The sequence below is a fragment of the Nylanderia fulva genome, unplaced genomic scaffold (genome assembly GCF_048542155.1).
Source record: "Nylanderia fulva isolate GAGA-0341 unplaced genomic scaffold, ASM4854215v1 Scaffold418, whole genome shotgun sequence".
Taxonomy (NCBI): Eukaryota; Metazoa; Arthropoda; class Insecta; order Hymenoptera; family Formicidae; genus Nylanderia; species Nylanderia fulva.
Genome location: NW_028190497.1, coordinates 40725 through 54087, shown reverse-complemented (window position 1 = coordinate 54087; position 13363 = coordinate 40725). Strand labels below are relative to the sequence as shown.

Here is a 13363-nt window from a genome sequence, read left to right as displayed (position 1 = left end):
AACGTGATCAAATGATTGTACGCGTTTGAAACGGTTTAAATTAGTTTATTCACTTTTACAAGTTCGTCGCGTACGAGACTTATGTTTCTCGGCGCTCACTCTCTCGAGGACTGACTCGAGGGCTGCGCGATTTTCGGAGCTCGCGTAGGGCGGCAGCCGATCGGGGTCCTCGATTGGACCATCAGAAAATCAGGCGATGTACACACGCCAATTAGCGGCGAGTGTACACGTTGGTTTCACGTGTTTCCTTGGCGTAAACACTAAGGAATTTAACAAAAAACATTCTAGAAAATTCGATCGTCCTCGAAAATTCGCTCCAAAGAACGAATTTTCAACAACACCAATTCAAAAAAATTGTAATCAAGTTATCTGAGGAACTACGTACAGTTTATTTGGATGAAGAACTAAACTTACAATTCAATGAAATTTTTCTAGAAGAAAGAATGGAGATACAATCTGCTGCTAGATCCGTGGAAAAAACTTCAAAAGAAACCGTAACAAAATTGTTAGATAAATTATTGGAAGCAAAGCAACGAGACTCTGAACAACAAAATCTAGGGAAAATAGCAGGAAAATTTACAATTGAAAAATTCTCAAATAAAAACCCTAACGCGTACCAATGGGTAAACGATTTTGAAAAAGAATGTGAACGCTTTAACATAAAGGAAGACAAAGGAAAAATTGAAATTTTTAAGCTGTTCCTGGATAAATCCAGCCGAGATTGGTATAGCTGTATGATGATGAAACTCACAATAAATTCAGAATGGAGAAAATGGAAAAAAAATTTTGTGCGAGAACCTTCGATTTGTTTTAATTTTCCGCGCAGAGGCAAATTTATTTATTTATAAGTCGGCTCGCAGATACGAAGGAGACTGGATGCGGAGAAAATTGTAAAGGTGGAGAAATTCACTTTTGAGGCAAAGCAGTTTTATTCAAAACTCTCGCAGACAAGATTAAAACGCGGAAGTTCGCTCTAGAACGAGATAAATTCGCGCGATGCTCTTTTCGCTGATATACACGGAGACGTCTCTTCAGTTCAGACTCCTCGAGTAGACTCATTTTTGATCCTCGCGGAATTCGGCAGCTAAGGGGGCGATCGATCATCCGATCGACGCGTGGCACACGTGCTGAAATCCTATTCGCGGACGATTGCCCCATCACGCTCCGAAACGCGAGACAAAGGCGAGTTTTTGTAGATTCCTCGCTCGCGGAATCGAAAACAACCAGAATAACATCTCGGCGTCGAATATTTTCAATTTCTACGATTGACCTTGCTTCGTCGCTCCGAAAATACGTGACAATTTTAAACATACCGCCCGCCTCGCATTTGAACGTATGCGAATATGCGAAATATAGCCAACGGTAGTCTTCAACGTACGATGAAGACAATAAATCAATTTTCAATCAACCAAGAAATCAAACAAGAGATCAATGCAATAATTCCTTGCGATCGAATAACGAGGGCAAGTAATCAGAAGGTGAAAAAACCTTTTACAATTTTCGAGTAAATATTTCTGAATTATAAAGACGCTCTCAATTTTCAATAGGCACTGAGCCTTAGCAAATATTCGCCTCTTTCGGCTGTTCGAGCACACAAATACAATTATACATGTTTCGAAATTCTACCGACAATGCGATGGGTCAAATAACAAAGTCATAAATGCGATACCTGGCTCGAAAACCACGCCGAAGAGGAGAATATTGCCTAACATAGTAGATTTTGACGCTAAATACATAAATCACACCCGAAATTTATCAAATAATTACAATCTAAGTTTAACGCAAGTACAATTTTCAAATATTGCTATTGATTGGCAGCCGGCACAGTAGCATAATTGGTCGTTTCAGGATCGAGCTCGCAGTTCTCACCGTAACTACTCGCACGAGTCCATCCGAGCCGGGATGAATCTGCGTGACTCGCGCTAGGTTCCACTTGCTCGGAGGGAGCAAGAGATTCTTCAACAAGGCGAGTTCTCCTATGCGAAAACAAGACGTTTTTTCCGACCACTTACGCCGCTGCTGCAGGGAGTGCAAGTAGTCTTGCGACCACGAGCGCCAAATCTGTTCGACTAAAGAATGGACCATCTGCCATCGCGATAGTCGATTCGCATTACTTTCGAGCACTGACTCCTCCGGTATCGCAATTATGGGGCGCCCGATCAGGAAATGACCCGGAGTGAGTGCCGATAGGTCACTCGGATCGTCGCTTAATGCCGCGATCAGACGAGAATTTAAGCACGCCTCGATTTGGCATAATAACGTCGCGAATTCGGCCTGTGACAGAGTTCGCGAACCGGCGACTCGTTTTAAGTGCGACTTGAGACTTTTGATTCCCGCCTCCCATAGCCCACCGAAGTGAGGAGCCGCAGACGGAATGAAGTTCCATTCAATTTTGTCATTTGCAAGGATGTCGTGCAGTGACGAATCCTTCATCAAGGCGCTGAACGCGTCGTTCAATTCCTTGTCAGCCCCGTGGAAGTTCGTTCCATTATCGCTATATAGCTTGGACGGCAAGCCCCTTCGGCTCACAAATCGCCGAAAGGCGGCGAGGAACCCAGCGCTAGAGTAGTCTTCGACTAGCTCTACGTGGATTGCTTTCGTGACGAGGCAGATGAACAAAGCTATATAATTTTTTCTGGTTTTTTGGCCTCTGCCAACGAACGGCGTGACTAAGAAAGGGCCAGCATAATCCACTCCCGTATGAGCAAATGGAGACGACGGATTGACGCGTGGAGACGGGAGGTCTCCCATGAATTGGCTCGAAAGTTTAGCCGAGTGACGTACGCAAGGGATGCATTGTCTTATATATCCCTTGACGGAGTTTCGCCCTCCCATTAACCAATAATTCTGAAGAAGGGTGCGCAGCACGATTTGAACTCCACCGTGGAGTGTACTCTTATGAGCTTGAGCGATTAGAAGGTAAGCGAGTTGTCCGCGCGGCACGATTACGGGATGTTGCTCATCGTAGCTAAGAGCGGAGTGTCGCAACCGCCCGCCAAGCCGGAGTACCGAATCTTTTCCTAAGAATGGAGCAAAAGTTCGAAGGGAACTCCTTTTTGAAATCGTGGCAGTCTTTTGCAAAGTTTTGAATTCGACCTTGAAAGCTCTCCGCTGGACATAAGACAGCCAGAGTTGCTCGGCCCGTTTAAGCTCGTCGACGCTCAGTGTCGAAGCTTTTTTAAATTTACGAACCTTGTCCTTCCGCAGTAAGGCGAGAAACCTGTGGACGTAAGCCGTCACTCGGACGAGCTTCGTCCAACTTGAAAATTTGTAAAGTAGATCCCACTCTTCTTCACCTTCAATGTGAAGAACTTTAGTTTTTCGCAGTTCAGCTGAAACTTGCTGTAGTTCATTAGTGGGTCTAGTATTCGTCATATCATGAATCGGCCAAGCCGTTGAAGGTTACCGAAGCCATGGTGGTCCCGTCCACCATAGCGAATGCGACACTAACTCAGACGCGGATAGCCCGCGCGACGCACAATCCGCCGGGTTCTCTACCGATGGTACGTGACTCCATCGAGTAGATGGCAAATTGTTCTGTATTTCAGCCACGCGGTTGGCCACGTATGTGTTCCACTTTGATGGGTGCTGGCGCAACCACGCCAGAGCTATCGTGGAATCCGTCCAACAATGGATCGGAGTTCCAACTAACTGCAACGAATTAACAGTCCACTTTACGAGGCGACTCAATAACACTACCGCGTTTAACTCTAGACGCGGGATGCTCACGGTTTTCACGGGCGCGACCTTTGTTTTTGCTGCGATTAAATTTATTGCGAAGTCTGAAAGCGAATGATAGACGCGAAGATATACGACGGCGGCATAAGCTCGATTTGACGCGTCAGCAAAACCGTGTATCTCTAGCGCGAGAGTTTGTGGACCTTGACCAGTCCACCGTGGAATTTTGATCATTTCTAATTTGTGAAATTCTGATACAAAATAATTCCAACGGGACGTTAACTCATCGGAGATGAGAGAGTCCCATTCGCAATGTAACAACCACAGCTCTTGAAGTATTATTTTTGCCACGATCACGACGGGAGCGGCCCATCCGAGAGGGTCGTAAAGCCTCGCGATAAATGAAAGAATTGAGCGTTTGGTAGGAACGCTGGGGGTGGTCGAGTTCACGACCAAGCGAAACACGTCTTCGTTAGGAATCCATGACAGGCCGAGAACTTTAAGTGAATCTTCCGTCAGGATTAGATGATCGGTTACTTCCGATTGGTCAACAGACAAATCCTTGAGAAGTTCGATCGAATTTGATGCCCATTTCCTTAATTGAAATCCCCCCTTTTCCATTAACTGCATCAATTGAACGCGAGTATTTTTTAAAGATTTTATATCATCCGCGCCAAACAGGGCGTCGTCTACATAAATAGACTCTCCTAGGATAGGAACCGCGGCCTTGAACTTTTCTCCCTCGTCAAGGGCGAGCTGTTTCAATACTCGCATTGCGAGATACGGAGCGGGAGCGAGACCGTAAGTGACCGTTAACAAGCGAAAATGTCGAACGGGCGCTTCCGCTTGAGGACGCCAAAGAATTCTTTGGTAGTCTGAATCTTGCTCATAAATTTGAATTTGCCGAAACATCTTGGCGATGTCGGCCGTACAGACGAAGCTCCACCGTCGCCATCGCGATAACACGGCAGGTAGATCTTGCTGTAATTTGGGCCCTATTAATAAAAAGTCATTCAACGACGTACCATTCCTAGTTCGGCACGACGCGTTGAAAACGACCCGTAATTTAGTCGTGCAACTATCTTCCCGAATCACGGGGTGGTGCGGAATGTAAACGGGCAAATACTCGGTTTTTTCCGACTCGTCGACGCTAGTCATATGTCCGAGGGACTCGTATTCCGCTAGAAATTCGTTATACTGCGAATACAGTTCCGATCGATTTCTCAATCTGTTTTCCATACGGTTGTACAGCGACCGCGCAATGGAAAGAGACTCTCCGATTTCGATCGGAGGATCACATTTAAAGGGTAGTCGAACGACGTATCGTCCGTCGGACAACCGACTATGCGTCTGCACGAAGTGTCGCTCACAAATCTCTTCCTCCTCCGTGAGGGGAATTTGAGGCGCGATCTCCTCATCTTCCCAGAACCGCTGGAGAAGAGTGTCTATCTCTTGACCGAGAACGCAATTTAAAACGGCTTCTTTTGAAGCCTTCCGTTTATTTTCGGTCGGACCGGAAATAATCCAACCGAGCGCGGTTAGTTGAGCTGTGGGGGATACCGAGCGGACCTTGCCTCAAGTCGCGCATCAAAAGTGAGCCATAAACGTCGGCTCCAAGAAGCAAGTGAATTTGATGTTTGCTCGACGGATCCGGATCCGCGAGGGAAAGGCCCTTCAAGTGAGGCCACAATTCGACAGGTCGAACTCGCGAAGCCGCGTACGACGTGATCTTCGGAAACACGTACACTGTGATTGGAAATACCGAGTCGGATTTCGCGCACGGAGTCATTCGCAAGGACACGCGCGACTTTGCGGCACCCGTGTAGGTTTCCCCGAATCCTTTGATTTGTAAATCGGTTCTTTGTCGCCTGGTCCGTATGGTTTGACAGAAAGATTCCGATATAAAACTAAAATTGGATCCCTGATCCAATAGCGCGCGAACCTTAAAGCGTCGGACCTCAGCGGTGTGGATGTTCACCCACGCGGTTGCGAGAAGAACCGCCGGAGTCGTAAAGTCCGGCGGCTCGATTGTCTGGACGCTGGCCACGGCAGCGTTATTGGAACCGTCCAAGGCGTCGGACTTCGCATTCGTTTTCACGCTCGGTTTCGCAGCTTCCGAACCTTTTCTGACAGCTGACGATTGATAATTTTCGGAATGCAATAAAGAATGATGAGACCGACTACAGTGGTTGCATCGCTGTTGGCTCGAGCAATTCGGCGAAATATGCCCCGAGCGCAAGCAATTAAAGCATACACGATTTTTGCGAGCGAGCTCATTTCGTTGTTCAACTGATTTTTGACGAAACGGCTCGCACTTTATCACGAAATGATTGCCTGAGCAGCATATGCACTTGACAGCGGAGACGTTATGCATTGACGAACGCGGCTTGTCTGGCTTTTGATTAACACTTTCTCTTGAAACTTCCGCGAAGTCTGACAATCCGCGGATTCGAGTCGTAAGAAATTCATGAATATCTTTGTACGCCGGAATTGAAGTTATAGAGGAACACTTCAAGTTCCACTCGCTTCGCGTTTTTTGACAGAATTTTTGTGAGACGCAATAAACAAGCATATCGTCCCACTGAGCAACCGGTCGACTCAAATTCGTCAGCGCGGCCAGCGATGCAGCCACCGTGTCTCGCAATCTCTTTAACTCGCCTACGCTTTCATGTTTCATAACGGGCATGCTCATGAAAGCATGCAAGTGAGTATTAATCAAGGTCGCCTCATCATCATATTCGGCAATTAAGAGTTGCCACGCCGATTCGTAATTCGGATCCAAAATCTTTAAATTATTTATTATTAAGGCAGCGTCACCGATGACACTTGTTTTCAGGTAATGAAACTTTTGAGTGTTAGTGAGCGTACCGTTACTAGCAACGAGAGACTCGAAAGTGTTCTTGAAGCTTTCCCATTCGGAAAACTTCCCCGAAAATTTCGGAAGCGTAATACGAGGCAACTGGAAACCATTATTATTACTGTCGCGAAACGAGGAGTCAGTGCTACGATCGAGAGAAGGCGGTGAAGAGACGCTTAATTTACTTATCATATCACGGAGCATATCGGCCGTCTCGAGGTAGACATCCTCAGCGATTAGAAAATCTTCATCGACGAAGTAGGCAACCTTCGCCCGTTCATCTGAAGACGTAGATTGTAAGAGCTTGACGTGGAGCTCCCTGCAGGATGCCCAGAGCGACGTAAGCTCGTCCAATCGTCCTTGAATTTTTGGCAGGGTAATATTGACCTTAGCCAACTTCTTGTAATTCACGAGCACGCGTTTCACTTGAGAGATCGTGTCTAATTGCGCGATCAACAGATCTTTTGCTGTCGACATTTTTTTCGGAGCAACGTCAGTAGTACAGACGGAAAGATTTGCGGACGCTTCCTCTATCGAACGCGACGCGTATGTCTCAAGTTTGACTTGAGACCATTGATTATGTCAGGCGCGTGAACGGCGCGGACGGCAAGAGTTCGCGGACGACCTTGTTGTCGAAACGCGACGAATTTGTCTCAAAAGAGACCACTGAGTATGTCGGGCGCGTGAACGGCGCGGACGGCAAGAGTTCGCGGACGACCTTGTTGTCGAAACGCGACGAATTTGTCTCAAAAGAGACCACTGAGTATGTCGGGCGCGTGAACGGCGCCGACGGCACGAGTTCGCGAACGACCTGACTGTCGAACGCGACGAATTTGTCTCGAAAGAGACCACTAAGTTTTGTCTCACGAGTCGAATTGGGTTTTGACGACGTGAATCGGAGTCTACCCGTACACTTGTTTCTCGAGAGCGAACTCGACACTTGGTTCCTGTCTCTTCTTTTGCACACTCGTTTGTAAGACGATGTGCTTCTATTGTCCACCCGCGCTTTTTCACTGTCCGCGAGAGTCACACGAGAATCACTTTCTCCGTTTTACCTTATCGTCCTCGTTATCTTCACAATCCGGCTCGAAGGACCATTTTACTTCTGTGCGAGAACCTTCGATTTGTTTTAATTTTCCGCGCAGAGGCAAATTTATTTATTTATAAGTCGGCTCGCAGATACGAAGGAGACTGGATGCGGAGAAAATTGTAAAGGTGGAGAAATTCACTTTTGAGGCAAAAAAGTTTTATTCAAAACTCTCGCAGACAAGATTAAAACGCGGAAGTTCGCTCTAGAACGAGATAAATTCGCGCGATGCTCTTTTCGCTGATATACACGGAGACGTCTCTTCAGTTCAGACTCCTCGAGTAGACTCATTTTTGATCCTCGCGGAATTCGGCAGCTAAGGGGGCGATCGATCATCCGATCGACGCGTGGCACACGTGCTGAAATCCTATTCGCGGACGATTGCCCCATCACGCTCCGAAACGCGAGACAAAGGCGAGTTTTTGTAGATTCCTCGCTCGCGGAATCGAAAACAACCGGAATAACATCTCGGCGTCGAATATTTTCAATTTCTACGATTGACCTTGCTTCGTCGCTCCGAAAATACGTGACAATTTTAAACAAATTTTATTGAGACATACGCCAATAAAGGATGGTCGGCAATTAGATATGCCTTTTCATTCAAATACCAATCAGGACCTCTGCTGGATTACGCCATCAAGAAAGAAAAACTTTTGCTGGAAATAAGAAAATCAATTGATATAGGTACACTAATAGATTTGATAGCGACAGGCCTTCCAAACTTCGTGTCAGATAGAATTGACAGGGAAACTTTAACAACAACTGAAGACTTGTACAACGAAATCGGAAAACTAGAACATCTGGCAAACAAAAAAAAATTTGAAAATAATAAAAATACAAAAGACCAAAAAACAAAAGAAAAGGAAGGAAAAAACCCTGTACAATCTGTAAAGAAAAAAAAGTATACGATACCACCCCGAACACCTATGCTGGTTCAAATCCGAAGAAAATAAGCAAGAAAAGAAAAACTCTATAAAACATGTTAACAACTCAGTAATTGAAACGAAATTAAACGAAAAAGAAACAAAAAACGAGCAGTAACACCATTAATAAAAGTCAAACTAATAGATCTATTTGGAATTTATGATTCAAGCTCAAATGTCTCTCTGATCAATTCTAAAATATTAAAATTAAAAGGAAGAAAAAAACCATTCCAACAACGCAGATTTAATAACAATTAATGGTGTTAAGAAAACAAGTGGTTTGACAACTTTAAAAATTAAAATCTATGAAATAGAAAAAGAAGTCGATGTATATATCATCGATAAAGAAAATTTTATATATGATTTTCTAATTGGATTAGACATGATTAAAGAATTTAAACTGGTCCAGAATGAAGATCTAAGAATAACTCAGAAAAATAACTCAAATCAACAAAATAAAACTAGAACAGAAGAAATTTCTACGAATTTACATAATAATAACGAAGAAAAAAAGTCTCTAGTAAATTTTAATGAACAAGTAAAAAAAGAAAATTTCAAGATAAAAATAAATCACCTGACTCTTAGACAAAAAAGTGATATAAGCGAAATGATTGAAAAGTATAAAACAGTATTTGCAAAGGACAAATATGATATCGGGTTAGTGAAAGAATATGAAGCACGAATAGACCTATTTATTGACAAATACTGTAGTAAAAGGCCCTACAGATGTACTGAGCAAGATAAGAAAGAGATTGAAGGGCAAATATCAAAACTATTGGAAAAAAAAACTTATAGAAGAATCCTACAGCCCATTTGCGGCACCAGTAACCTTAGCTTTCAAGAAAGAAGAAAACAAAAAAATTGACTATGCATAGATTTCAGAGACTTGAATAAAATAGTAATACCTCAAGCCCAACCTTTTCCACGGATTGAAGATCTGGTAATAAAGACAAGAAATTGTGAACTTTTTACAACGCTGGATATAAACTCTGCGTTTTGGTCAATCCCCCTAAGGATTGAAGATAAAAATAAAACTGGATTTGTCACTCAGAATGGACACTATCAATGGACTTGCCTACCCTATGGACTAAAAACATCACCAGCGATTTTCCAAAGAATACTTGGAAATATACTAAGAACATACAACCTCACGGACTTCGCTGTAAACTACATAGACAACATCTTAGTATTCTCAAAATCCTTTCCGGAACACATAAACCATTTAAGACAACTATTGGAAGCAATAAAGAAGAAAGGGTTCAGATTAAAATTTACTAAATGCACATTTGCTGAAAACTCAGCGAAATATCTTGGTCATATTATACAAAATAACTCAGTTAAACCAATAAAGGATAATTTAATTTCAATAAAAAATTTTCCAACTCCGAAGACTAGGAAAAATATCAAGCAATTTTTAGGAAAAATAAATTTTTATCACGACTATATACCAAAGAGAGCAATAATCTTAGATCCACTGCATAACTTTCTGAGAAAGAATTAAAACTTTATATGGTCAGACGAATGTCAAAAATCATTCGAGACAACTAAAGAACTGCTATGTTCGAAACCGATCTTGGCAATATTTGACCAAAACCTACCAATAAAAATATACACAGATGCTTGTTTAAAAGGCGTCGGTGCAGTCTTAAAACAAACGCAACCAGATAAAACAGATAAACCAGTAGGCATATTTTTCAAAAAATTAAATAAAAATCAAGAAAGAAAGAAAGCGATATACTTAGAATGCCTAGCAATCAAAGAGGCCATAAAACACTGGCAGTACTGGCTATTAGACAAGTCATTCACAGTATTCTCGGACCATAAACCACTAGAAAACATGAATATCAAATCAAGGCCGGATGAAGAACTAGGAGACCTGACCTATTTCTTATCGCAATATAATTTTAAGATCAAACATACGCTAGGAAAGAAAAATGTGGAAGCAGACTGCTTGAGCAGAAACCCAGTACTGGAAGCAGACGAAAATGAAGATAAACAGTGCGACCAACCACAGAGAGTCGCAGTCCGGAAGAGAATCTCAAGTCGTAGGAAGCGGCGATCCAGCAGCAGAGCGAGTCGACCGCCAAAATGTAAATAGAATAACATCATTTAATTTTAAGTATTAAGTTAAGATAAATAGTCTAGAAGCAATTTAATAATATAATAACCATAAACAATCATTTCAGTAAATTTTCTTTTTGTATTGTCAAAGTTTGAGTTTAGAGTTAAAACATACTAGAATACAATCAAACAAATAAAAGATATGTATTTTAAACATTTTTAGTTTAATTATGCAAATTTAGAAAAAATCATAAAAGTCGGCAAAAATTAAGTTTAAATTTCCGAACACAATAAAATACATTTAAATAACAAAAAGAAATGTAATCTTAACAATTTTATTTCATAAAAATCATTTTTAATAATTTTACCAAAAATCATTCTTAAGTTACGAAATATGTCAAAATTACGTTTAAACAACCAAATGACATGTATTTCAAATATTTTAAGTTAAGTTACGTTGATTTATTAAAGTATCTCAATTACTAGTCAAACATCACAAATAATAAGCATATTACAATTAAATAGCATAAATAGCTACTAGTAAAATATCTAATAAATCAACGAACTACGTTTTAGTTACAATGCGAAATATCACTTTGTCAAAATATTTGTATTCCGCTAAGTTAAGATATGAATATAATATCACAAGTTAATTTAAGCTTAAATATCAGTTTTGTTTAATGTCATATAGTCTTAGCAAAGAATAATGTTATTTATTATTTCTCGCGAAACTAACAGATATTTACATATATTAAACGATTAGAATATTATTCATTAAAACACAAATAAAAATTACAAAATAAATAAAATACTCAAAAATAACAATAAATAGGTTAAAATAGGTAGCAAGGATATGTACAAAGTATATTTATAATATAAAGTTATTTAAGATAAGAAAAACCAAAAAACAAGAACTCTCAGTGAGTCAAGCTTAGCATACCGCGAGCGCGCGAAATCCTGAATGGTCAGCGGACCACTGGTGGGGCGGCGAAACGCAATTGGCCGGTGGGCCAAGAGCGGGGCGAGCGTCTCGGCGGCTATATAAGCCGACGTCGAGAGAGCCCGGGAGTTCTATCTCCACCTAGAATTCACAAAGAGGACTTTCAGGAAAAGCATTCTTGAATAACGCGGACAAGACACTTCGGCAACAATAGCGGTAGTAATACGTCGACTACTCTAAACCACTGTACGCGATACGCGGCGATAAAAAGTGTAACGAGATCGGCAAAACAAAATTACGGTAACGAGCAATCGACCGAAAAGTATAATGTTAACGGGACTAAATTGTGACTCAGTGCGTGACCTGAAAAGAAAATAAATATTTATACTTATCAAGGTTAAATTAAACGTGTGAAGTCACTTACCCGTCCTCGTCCTTCCAGCGACGAATCAGTCCAGCGTAGTCCCACAGTCTACGGCGATAGCACGGAAGTATCCCGAATCCCGCTAAGACTGAAAAAGAAATAGACATTAAAATCACAGCATAGGAGATCCAGATAAAGGAATCACTGCCTCGACAAAGTTGGGTTAGTCGGCGTATCAAAGGCAACCTTGGCGGCCATCTTGAATCCTTTTGTTCATCAAAGCAAACCGACGACGATTGCGTCAGCGCACCAGACCAGATGCGCGATTACGACAGAGACGATCAAAGGGCACTTCCTGACCTGGACCAGCAGCTGTAAATGAACCTTGTTGTTTGGATGGTAAAACAACTGGCGACCACGTATATGGCGAAAGCGAGCAGCCTGAGGCCGTTGCAAATTGGGTCCCAACCAAAATAAGGGATCGTACGGTCACAACAGTTTAAAATTGTCAATTTAATAAAAATAGAGGAAATTCTGACAGATCAAAATTCAAATGAAGATATCCAAAATAAAAAGAATGAACTGACAAAGAAAAATAAAGTGTACTTTAAGAAAGTTAGGAAAAAAAAGAAGATTATTTTATCAGAAGAATTCAGTTTAAAACTAATAAAAAAAGTACACCACAATTTAGGCCATATTGGTATCAACCAAATGCTAAAGAAAATTAGTCCAACATACACAGCGAAAAACTTAACAAAAAACATTTTAAAAAAGCTGTAAAAATTGCGAGATCTGCACAAAAAACAAAACAAGAAGACAGGACAAAATTGATTTAATATCCCACTTAGGCCCAGCTACAAAACCATTTGAAATAGTCTCTATAGATACGATTGGAGGCTTTGGAGGCTCTAGATCTACAAAAAAATACCTACACTTATTAGTGGATCACTTTACAAGATACGTTTTCATTGTGACTTCAAGAACTCAAAGTGCAAGTGACTTTTAAAACTAACAAGCAACATAACAGAGACGGAGAACATATACATGCTTCTAACTGATCAATACCCCGGAGTAAATTCCAAAGAATTTAAAAAATTTTTAAACGACAAACAGATAACAATGATATTTACATAATAAATGAGTAAAAATTATAACGCTCTTATATATTGAAATAAAATTGTAAAATTAATGTCAGTACAGGCCAACTAAAGAGCATAAAATTATTCGGATGTTAATGAAAATTATAAATTTTTATTTTAAAAACCATCAAAACATAATAATACATTAAATCACAAACGTTTCGATTGTACGCAGTCTTCTTCAGTGAAATCATATAATATTAGTCAATTATAAAATTAAAAAACATTTCGACAATGCTAACGATTGCAATTCTTACTGTTTATTATAATCATATATAAAATAATTTGGGTGATGCGAACAATTACAACTTTTG

At 41.1% G+C, this 13363-nt stretch overlaps 1 pseudogene; it reads left to right on the top strand.

The window, feature by feature from the left end:
- Positions 1 to 443: 443 nt before the first annotated feature.
- Positions 444 to 8663, top strand: LOC146721761 (uncharacterized; annotated as a pseudogene).
- The last annotated feature ends 4700 nt before the right edge of the window (positions 8664 to 13363 follow it).